This window comes from Pinus tabuliformis, chromosome 2_2 (genome assembly GCF_031772625.1).
Source record: "Pinus tabuliformis cultivar Carrire ecotype Pingquan chromosome 2_2, CPIR1, whole genome shotgun sequence".
In the NCBI taxonomy this organism is placed as follows: domain Eukaryota; kingdom Viridiplantae; phylum Streptophyta; class Pinopsida; order Pinales; family Pinaceae; genus Pinus; species Pinus tabuliformis.
The window spans coordinates 338,960,782-338,972,629 of record NC_142300.1 but is presented as its reverse complement, the minus strand read 5'-3'; positions in this window follow the sequence as shown (position 1 = coordinate 338,972,629).

Below are 11,848 nucleotides of genomic sequence, written 5' to 3'. Positions count from 1 at the left end.
AAACATACATGACAGACAAGAATATTCTGAGTAGTTAGCTTCTGTCCCTTTCCTTCGAGACTGTCCACTAATGTTTGTAGGGATCTGAGGTAGTGTGTAATGGGCCCTATAGCTCAAGCTAGTGCTCATGACCACTAGCATGCTCGTGTCCAAATTAGATTTCCATGGATCCTTGATACTATGTTACCTAGGAAGGCAATCATATCATGGATCATGTAACAACCCTCGTGGAGATTCCATGTAATAAAAGTTAATAAAGGAAAAAATAGTAACCATAGTTTATGAGAGGCTTATTCCAAGCTATATGTTGGGAAAAAACATAGTGATGGGGATCACTAGTGATTGATTAATGGCTGAGGAAATTTGCAAAGGAAATGACGAAGGCTTTGGAAAGGAAAAGTGGCATTTTTGCACATTTATTTATGAAAATAATCAAAATTAGGAGGAAAGGGAGGTGAAAGGTAACATTTTTCACGTGAGGAGGAAAATGGAGGAAAATAATGGAAAAAAGAGAAAATAAAGGCCTTATTAATAAAAAGGTTTATGAGGAGCTCTCTCTCATTAATAAAAAGGCTTATGAGGAGTTATGTTTTGGAGCTCTCTCTCTATTCTCTCTCTCATACTTTTGGACACCTTGAGTTTCTTGGAGAAATCTTAGAGGAGTGTGGCATACTTTGATTTTTGGAGCAAGAAGGAAAAGGAAGAGAAGGAAAGTGCAAGAGGACATCAGGATCAACAACTACAAGAAGATTTTCTTGTACGTACTAAGTTGCATGTATGTTTTCCTCACTAGTTTTTACATGCATGGAATATGGATGTGGTTTATTGGTCACGATGTGTCATTGGCATGGAACATTACCTAGGTTGATAGTGGATTTGCCTAGCCTTGCCATTTCCTTGATAACCATGTTGTTATGTGTTCCTTTCTTTATTTTTCTCGTTGTTTCTCATGTTTCCTTTAGATTTTTTGGATTTAATAGTTCCTGGAAGCCTTGGTTGGACAAATACTTTGGAAGCCCTATAAAACCTTGGGTTGAGTTATTAGTCATGGAAGTCATGGTTGGAAAAATGTTGTAGAAGTTGTTAGTGGGTTAAGTTACTAGTCATGGAAGCCCTAGTTGGATAAATGCTCTCAAAGCCTGGAGTAAGTTTTGGTTTGAGTTACTAGTCCTGGAAGCCTTGGTTGGAACAAATCTTTAGAGCTGTGGAAGGCTTGGGTAGAGAGTAATCTAGTGATGGTTTCGTGAAGTTCGACTGTGAGGTGGAATCATTGTTTGATAGGTTGAGGTCATTTTGCCTCGGGAATCCCTTAATGGTTTTGATTGATGTGTTTTATGAGATACAACATTCATGCTTGGAATATGGCACAAGGGTGACTGGCTGAAGATATATTTGGCTTAGCCATGTCTATGATCGAGTGGTTCATGGAAGTCCCACAACTGGTTGGCATTTCCATCATTAATATGAGGTTATTTCTTGTTATGAAACCAGCTAAAGAAAAGATAGAAAAGATAGATCAACACCTTAGAATTTAGCCTCGGGCAACCTCCTTTACATTACATAAATGAACAATTCTTTGATGATACAAATGAAAATACCTCCTTTCTATATATAGGAGTCTAAGGGGTCATAACATAATCAGAGACGACATAACAATAATAATGTAAGGGCACAATAATAACAATAGTGGGCTTCTATGGGGCACAATAGTAAAAATATGTGCACTACATGGGTAGAACAATATAATAAGTGGGTTATACTAATAAAAATAAGGGGTTACACTAGTAGTATAGGGGCCTAACATGCCCCTCTCCTTCAAAAAGCGTTGTCCTCAACGCTTGAGTAGTTCTTGATGCTTCTGTTGATCCGGATTTAGACAGGAGCGCAATAGATTACAGAGATAACCATAAATACAGAGATGCGATAACCATAAATACAGAGATGCAGCGGAAATAATACTTCATTTCATTAATGGAAAATACTGAATACAACCAGAAATGGAAATAAACCAGCTAGGGCAATGGTAGCTATCTCTGAGAAGAGATGTGCGGCTACATGCCTCTGAACTGTTCCGAACTGTGTTACAATGAGGCTCGAAGGCCTATTTATTGTTGAGAAACAATGGAAAACCCTTCACATCCCGAAACCTAACCCTAGAAGATGAAACGCCAAATTGTGGGCCCCGTTTGGGTAAATTGGTACATCAATTTCCCGGGGTCGTAACTTTGGCATACGATCTCCGTTTGACGCGTACGATAGCTCGTTAGAAAGATCTATCCGAGAACTACCACTTTGGGAAGGGCAACATCGGTCTATAGACCCATGTTGCCCCCAGATTCCCAAAAAAACGTCGTTTAGGGCCTCAAAACGGCTCCGGAAGTTCACGACCCGAAAAACTGCTAAAAATAGTAAGTTGTGCTACAATTAAGGAAACTGAAAAGACTGAAAGAGACAGTTGTGGGGGTCCAAATGGGTTGGTGGTTGGCCACCAACATCCACCTGGATCATTCCTCCCCCCTTAGGAAGCAATGGTCCCCATTGCGTTGAGTTCCTCCATCTGCTGAACTTGTCCTGCAATCTCTGATGTGTCCAGTGATGGTGGGAAGCATGGTCGACGACGGTCCACATTGAATACTCGGTGCAAGCCAAGGAATGGAGGAATGCTGTGCTTCGAAGCATTGTTGCCCGTAGCCTTGGTATTGGTGTACGGACCATGTCGGAGTTGCCTGAGTTTCTGATGGGTTCTGGTAAGGCGTTCTCTCTGCAGATGTAACCAAACTTTGTCGCCCACCTGAAACTTGTGTGGTACCCCTGTGGATGAGGAGAAGTTGTTCCTGTGTTCTGTCATGACCGTATTCCTTTGCTGCTGCTGCTGTGTAGAGGAACCCTTTGCAGGGGTCATGGATGTAGCAACGATCTTCCCCTTATTTTGGGAGTGAACCAGACAGATGAATTTCCTGGTCTGTGATATGAGCTTGCTGCCTTTCTTGGTAGTGATCAAGGATGTGGCAGTAGGTGGGGCTACCTCTGGTATCCTGTATAATGAATTATTCAAAGAAATAATGACAGCACGAGGCCTTGACTCATACACAGCATGTCGCCTCCACAAGTATGGTTGGCCTAATAATACATCACAAACATCCAGAGGTGTAACATCACACAATACCTCGTCTGTGAAGGGCTTGATGCTGTAGGGAAGGCGGCACTGCTGGCGAACTTTCAGATCTCGTCCTTCGTGGAGCCACCCGATACTGTACGGCTGCGGGTGCGGTGTAGTTGGTAAGCCCAACTGCTTCACGACCTCTGCTGAAATGAGGTTCTTTTGGCTGCCACTGTCGACAATGAATTGCAGCGGCGAACCCTTCACCCACATCTGTGAGTGGAAAAGGCGCTCCCCTTCCTCTAGATTTTCAGGCTCATCTTTCTGGATCTTGGCGGTGGCAACAGTGGCGCTGGGATCCGCATCAATGATCTGCTTCCCTTTACCATTCCCCTTGTCGGGTTCTGGCTCGGGGTCGGAACATGCATCTGATTCGGAAGCCTTCAACTCAGCCACCAGCGACTGCTTGGTCCGACACTCACTTGTGTTATGAGTGGGACTCTTGTGGAACTCACACCACTTTCCTGTGTCCTTCTTCGGCTTCGTGGTGTTGTTCTTTTCTTGCGGCTTCGACGGGTTGTCTTGGGTCACCCCGCCTTGGCTTTGTCCTTTGGGCTTCGGATTTGCAGATCCAAAGTCTCGCTTCTTCTGTTTGAACTTTTGCTCGATTTTGACAGCGTATCGGTATGCTGTGCCGAGTGAGGAGATGTTCAAGAACACCATCTCTTCCTGGATGTATTTGTGCAGGCAACCACGGTATTTGAGTACCAGATGTAGCTCAGAATCTTTGATACCCAACTGTGTGCGAAGGGTATGAAAAATGTTTGTGAACTCCGACACATCTTGGTCTCGTCCCTGCCGCAGTGTGGTCCATTTGATGTATTTGTCCTCATAGCTTCCGACAGGGTAGTATTGCTCCTTGATGGCATCCCGGAAGTCATTCCAAGTGGGTGCGGCTGAAAATAGTGAGCCTATACTTTCATTCTTCTGCTCGCAGTAGGTTTCCCACCAGTCCTTGACGTGGGGGGCTGCTTTGAGAAGAGCGAAAACAATCTTTTTCCGACTTGAAAATTCATGAACAGAAAAATAACCCTCTAGCAGATTTAACCATTTATCTACGGCATCTGCGTCTATCTGAGCCTCGAAGATGGGGATTTCAAAATTAACTTGTACCTTGAAGGGTGTGGCATTTCCAGAGTCGCTGTTGGAAGCCGATGCGTCGCCTCTGGGTAGCCGCTGAAGAATCTGCGCAAAGCTATCCATCATCGCGTTCCTTTGCCGCTCGAGTGCTTCTTCGAGCAAGATTTTGATAGGATCTCCTGCTCCCTCGTCTTTCTTCTCATCCGCCATGGGAGGCCGTCGGGATTTGCGAGGCTGGTCTTGCAAAGGTTCGACCAGTTCAAGCCCTAACTCCTTATATCCCGACCTCGTTGGGGACATGCAAAGAAAAACAGAGAAAAAGCATACCGCTTTGATACCACTGATCCGGATTTAGACAGGAACGCAATAGATTACAGAGATAACCATAAATACAGAGATGCGATAACCATAAATACAGAGATGCAGCGGAAATAATACTTCATTTCATTAATGGAAAATACTGAATACAACCAGAAATGGAAATAAACCAGCTAGGGCGATGGTAGCTATCTCTGAGAAGAGATGTGCGGCTACATGCCTCTGAACTGTTCCGAACTGTGTTACAATGAGGCTCGAAGGCCTATTTATTGTTAAGAAACAATGGAAAACCCTTCACATCCCGAAACCTAACCCTAGAAGATGAAACGCCAAATTGTGGGCCCCGTTTGGGTAAATTGGTACATCAATTTCCCGGGGTCGTAACTTTGGCATACGATCTCCGTTTGACGCGTACGATAGCTCGTTAGAAAGATCTATCCGAGAACTACCACTTTGGGAAGGGCAACATGGTCTATAGACCCATGTTGCCCCCAGATTCCCAAAAAAACGTCGTTTAGGGCCTCAAAACGGCTCCGGAAGTTCAGGACCCGAAAAACTGCTAAAAATAGTAAGTTGTGCTACAATTAAGGAAACTGAAAAGACTGAAAGAGACAGTTGTGGGGGTCCAAATGGGTTGGTGGTTGGCCACCAACATCCACCTGGATCATTTGTATAAAATTCTTGTCCTCCCATGTGGAATCTTCAGTGGGTAAGTTCTTCCACTTGATGAGATACTCTGAAATTGATCGATTTCATAGCTGTCGGGTTCTTGTTTCTGTGATTGCTCCAGGTTCCAATATGATTTTTTCTTCCTCTTCAATTTCTGGCAATATTGTTTGAATTGGGATCTTTTGCAAATTTTGAATAAGTGGCCATACTTCTTCGTCGCTCTTCCATTCATCCCTTGCTTCGTTTATCCAATCTGGTTGGATAATATAAATAGCACAAAAGAATGCTTCCACATCCTCATCCTTGAAGAGTCTTCCCATTCGGTAAGGTCGCCATTTTTTAGGTGCATGTAGTATTGCCAACATTTCCTTCTGATATATAGCTTGCTTGAGATGTAGCAGTAAAAATACCCAATCACCTACATCAAAACATTTTTCACTACAATGTTTATCTACCTGTTGTTTCATTTGATTTTGCACTGAAGTGGCATTATCCTTTAAAAGTTGGAGAACTTGTTGTTGATGCTCGATGTGATCTTTCACTGCTTGAACCTTTTTCTTCTTGATATGTCCTTCTATCTCTAGAGTTTGAGGAGTGGTAATTTCTTCCAATCCTTTACAAGATATGGCCGGATTCATTTCTTGATGCTCGATGTGATCTTTCACTTCTTGAACATTTTTCTTCTTGATATGTCCTTCTATCTTGATAGTTTGAGGAGTGGTAATTTTGAACAAGGAATTACAAGATATGGTTGGATTCATTTCTTCTTTCTCGATGTGATCTTTCACCTCTTGCACATTTTTCTTCTTGATATGTCCTTCTATCTTGAGAGTTTGAGGAGTGGTAATACTTGCCAATGCTTTACAAGATATGGTCTGATTCATTTCTTCTTTCTCTGGGGTGGGGTCCTGGTGTATATCTTCTTCTTTTGATCTTTCTTGATCCTTTTCTTCCTCCTCTTCATATTCTATGTAAAATAATTTCTTCTCAGCACACTTATGACCTTTAGTGCATTTGCTATCACAATTGTAACAAAGCCCTTTTTCTCTTCTTTCTTCCAATTGTTGCGGTGTAACCCTTGTAGGTTGTGGAAGGCTAGGAGAAACAACACTTCCATCTTTATAGTTGTGAAGGGTACGCTTCCTGGTTTCCATAATTTTTCTTTCCACTATGTCACAAAGCCCTTTTACTCTTTCCAATTGTTGTGGTGTTGCTCTAAAGAAGGCGTTGCTCTTTGTATCCTCATAATGTGCTATCATTTCCTCCGTGAAAATTGACCACGTAACAAGTTGTTTAGACGAACAAAGCCATTCGTACCATAAAAATTGATCTGGTTCTAAATATGAAGATGCAATACATACCTTTTTTAACATTTGTACACCATGTAGATCAAAATATTGCTCCCTTTGAAGTATCCAATTTACCGGATCCTTGCCATCAAACTTCCTCATCTTTCTTTTTCTTGATTTTAGGATCTCGACCTTGAAACGACTATAAATCTATACTTTCAGATCTTTAAGTTCTGAAATTGCGACCTGTAGTACCCCTCTGCGTCCTCTTTCCAATGCCACCAGTCTGATCCAAATTGGATTCTCTAAGAAAGAGTTATGCACAATCTCCCAATATGACCTTATTATAGAACTTTCCAAAAGAGCAAACTTTTATGACGTGCCACGTGTAACTGTTTTGACCTCTGGATCTGAAAAAGATACAAAAAAACACTACAGTCCGTCCTCTTTATGTACCTTCTTACGAAATTTCAATCTGATCCCCAGAGAGAAAGTTATGACGATTTTGCCCAGGTCACTTGTTTTGAATGTAATTCAGGAGTCTGCAAAAAGACCAACTTCCTCAGATCATATCTCCGCAAATGTCACGCGAAAAGCTCTGAAATTTGGACCCAAGGTTCAGCGCGATTTATTCTCAAATGGGTTTTTTTTGTGACTTCTGAAACGTCACATAAAAAACGTTATATTGAAAGTGGCACGATGACCTGTTTTGACCAGCGAAACACTAGAATCCAAAGCTCTGATACCAAATGTTATGAAACCAGCTAAAGAAAAGATAGAAAAGATAGATCAACGCCTTAGAATTCAGCCTCTTCGAGGGGGCAACCTCCTTTACATTACATAAATGAACAATTCTTTGATGATACAAATGAAAATACCTCCTTTCTATATATAGGAGTCTAAGGGGTCATAACATAATGAGAGACAACATAACAATAATAATGTAAGGGCACAATAATAACAATAGTGGACTTCTATGGGGCACAATAGTAACAATATGGGCACTACATGGGTACAACAATATAATAAGTGGGTTATACTAATAAAAATAAGGGGTTACACTAGTAGTATAGGGGCCTAACATTTCTCCTTCGTTTTTCATGAGTATTATATACTGCTTTACATGTGGATGATATGGCTACGATTTACTTGGTATTCCTATTGCGATTACACTGATTATGAATATGTATTATGACAATGGCTATGTATGGCTCTAAACATGTTTTTACTTGTAAATGGATGAACAATGTATCCATGGCATAATGGATGAAACTATAGCTAATGTGTTGAGGCAATAATGCTTCTTAGTGATTCTCATATGAGTATGAGACCCCCATACTCAAATTTGTTGTTTAAAATTATAGATTACATAATTGTGACATGTTTGACGAAATTCCTATCAAGGCTAGTAGGAGTCTAGTTAAGTCCTTGTTTAAGTAGTTGCATTTCCTTCCTTATTCTGTTGCTATCTTTCAGCTCTAAAAGTGTCATTGAGTTTTCGGCAGTGACCTAGGCTCTGAGCCTGAAAAAGTGGCTAAATTATCAAAGACGCAGGCATAACACTGGGAAAGAATGTCCCTAGGCGCATGCATACCCATGTTGTGGGAGCATCTGGAGCCTCTTGGACACATGTTTCTCCACATAAAGAGAGTGTTTGGGGGTTTAATGGTCCAAACACTTAGTGGGACGCAGGAGCTGGCTACTTGAGAGGTTGGAATGGTTCCTGACAGCCTTGTTGTTGATGTGGAGAGCCTATATCATGTATTTCAATTGGTTCTACTTCCTTAAGGTGACTTAGGAGGTTGAATCATATCATAGTAACTTCTTGTCACATGTTTACCCCAGTTGCTTGGTTACTTGGGTAGATGTGGGAGGAGGGTGTTACAGATTTGTATCAAAGCATGATTCACCCCTTGGACTGGATGGATTGTGTGTTAATCATGCATTCATGTCGATGGTATATGTGTTTATTTTGTTTTGAGACCATATGCTTGTTACATTTGTATGGAATGGGTTATGGTTGCAGTGAGGTCACCATGTGAAATTGATGGTGTTGTTGTAGAGTGTATCGTCATGAGTGTATGGTTGATTATGCATTGTTTATGCACATTAGTATTCACATATGGTCAAGTGTACAATGTTGTAGTGGTCGTTGTTAAGCATGAGGTCATGGTATGTGTAGTTAGTATGGTCATGCATTGATGACTACACTCTAGCTAGAATGATGGGTATATGGTTATATCCTTATGTGTTATATTTCTATATGTTTTCCTGATTATGTTATATATGTATTACGTTGACTTTTTCATCTTGCAGATGATGTATCCTCCCCGAACTATGCTAAGGAACGTTGGTTTATTATGATTGGGTTTAGCTGACATGATATACCTTACAGGAAGAATATCAAAGATGACTAGCATGATGGTAGACTACAATTCTCGAGACTCTTAGTATGGTTCATATGAGTAGCATGGAGTTGGCCGTTCCTCTGATTTGGCAGATACAATGAGAATATTAAAGGAAGAAATAAGAAGTTGTAAGGTAGACAATGATAGAATCATACAACAACAAGAGAAGCAAGTAGAGGTAAATGCAGTGATACTTTAGCATTTATCAAAATTGCAACAATAATAACAACTTCGGATCATCCATGGGAAGGATGAAATAACTAATGGGGCATATGGCAGTAGGTCTCATGGTGAATACAATTTAGATAAAGATGAAATGATCAGAGATGGAAGGTCCCTGGATACTCCAGATAGGAGAGGTGATGGAAGCAGGTACAATTCTAGTTATGGTTCTCACAGACATGATGATCGACATCATTATCATACTTACCGGAGGAGTGATGGAGGATATTTATTGGATGAGTTTAAGAAATCAAAGCCACCTATATTTTATGGAGAGGTGAAGAAATTACATAATGAATGGGCATGGTTTCTTAGCATGAGGAAGTTCTTTATGTCGCATGATTATTCAGAGAACATAAAATCCATAATAGTTACATTCAGTCTCAAAGGTAAAGCAGATATTTGGTGGGAAGATGTGAAGGGTGTTAGAGGTATTCATGAGGAGGACTTGACTTGGAGTGAGTTCGAGAGTCTATTCCAAAAGAAGTACCTATCCAAGAGATACTTTGATGATAGGGAAAAATAATTCTATGAGCTAAGGATGGGATTGATGACAGATGACGAGTACTGTAGCACGTTCTTAGATTTTTTGAGGTATGTGCCTTACCTTAAGGAGGGCAAGGCCAAGATATAGAGATTCACTAATGGGTTACCAATTGCATTCAAAGACAAGATTGAATTCGATGATCATAGCTCATTGGAGAAGGCCATATGAAAGCTAAAGAATTGTATGAGAAATCGAAATGAAAATCTGAGACCAAGTTGAACTGCAAAGGTAATGCAAAGAAAAAAGGAAAATGGGATAAGAAGGGAGCAAGACCGCAAGACACAAATAATAAAGGAAATTTAATGACATTGAAAAAGCTTAATTCATCTAACATAGGACAGGGACTTTGATATGAGGAGTAGAATAATGATGCAGGTTGGAAGCCTATAGAGTGTTGGATCTTTGGCAAAGATCATCGCAGGAGAGATTTTCCATATCCTCATGGTGGTAGACCGCAGATCTACAGTGCTCAGGAAGCATAAATAGTGAGATATGTTGGGTAGAGTATTCCTAGAATATATGCAATGCTCGATAATAGACAAGAAAGCCATCATACATCTATCATTGAGATGGATGGTAAGATTTGTGATCAAGTTGTTTCTATTTTGATTGAAACTAGATCTAGTTATATTTATGTTAATCCTGACCTGGTGGATAAGTGTAGTTTGAATAAAGAAGTGCATCCAAACTCCTCATTAGTGCACTTGGATATAGGCACAAAGAATAAAGTTCATCATTGGGTAAGAGCTTAGATACATTTGATCTGAATGGTATGACAACCTCAACACATTTGAATTTATTACCCTTGGGATCATACAATATGTTGTTGGGAATGGATTTGTCATACCTTCATAGAACCGATGTGGATTATTATGACAAATCCATTGAGTGCTTGGATGACAATGGGGAAAAAACAATTTTTCCGGGTAAGAAGAAAGCAACATCAGTTAGAATGGTGAGAGCTATGTAGGAAAAGTGTAGTAACATGAAAGGGTGTGTGTTATTTATAGTGTGCATATGTAGTGACAAAGGTAAGGAAGTTGAGGATGCATATGTTTTACTTAGGTACCCAATTATAAAATAGTTTTAGGATATATTTCGTATGGATGTTTTGGAGTTTCCACTTCACAGGGAAGTAGATTTTTCTATTGAGTTGTTGCGAGGGGCAGCTCCAACATCAAAGGCACCTTACAAGATGAGTACATTGGAGTTGAAGCTAAAGTTGAAGGAAATGTTGGACAAGGGATACATTAGGCCAATTGTATCACCATGGGATGCACCAATACTGTTTGGGAAGAACAATAATGGTACTCTAAGGTTGTGCATTAACGATTGGTAATTGAACAAAGTGACCATCAAGAACGGGTATCTGTTACTGAGGATGATGACTTGCTTGACCTGGTTAATGAAGTTGCAATGTTATGGAAAGGTTGATCTAATATTTGGATATCATCAAGTACTCATTAAAGAAGAGGAAATCTACAAGACAACTTTCTGCAATGGCTATGGAAATTATGAGTTTTTTGTAGTTCCATTTGGCTTAACTAATGCTCTAGCTACCTTTATTTTCTTGATGAATAGTGTGTTGTGTCCCTATTTGAACAAGTTTTTTATTTTGTTTATTGATGATATATTGGTACATTCAAAAAGATGAAGAAGTGCATGTTGGACATTTAGCAGCAGTGTTTAGGTTGTTGAGAGAGCATCAGTTGTATGTAAGACCAAATTCCACTACTTGGGACATGTGGTTTCCAGGGAATGCATAGCAATGGAACCATAAAAGGTAAGAGCTATCATCGAGTGGGAAGCTCCTAGGAATGTATATGAAGAAAGATATTTGATGGGGTTAACAGGTTATTACAAGAGGTTCATCTGGAGCTTCTCACATATTGCTTATCCTATCACATCATTGCAGAGGAAAGGTAATAAGTTTGAATGGACAAACAAGTTTTCAACCAATTTTCAGTGGTTCAAGCAGTGGTTCACACATGCACTAGTGTTAAAGATTGAAAATCTACATAAAGAGTTTATAGTATGCACAAATGCTTACAAGAGAGGACAGGTGGTATGCTATGAGTCACAAAAGATGAATGAGCATGAAGAAAACTATCTAACATATGATGTTGAGTTGGTAGCGATCATACATGCATTAAAG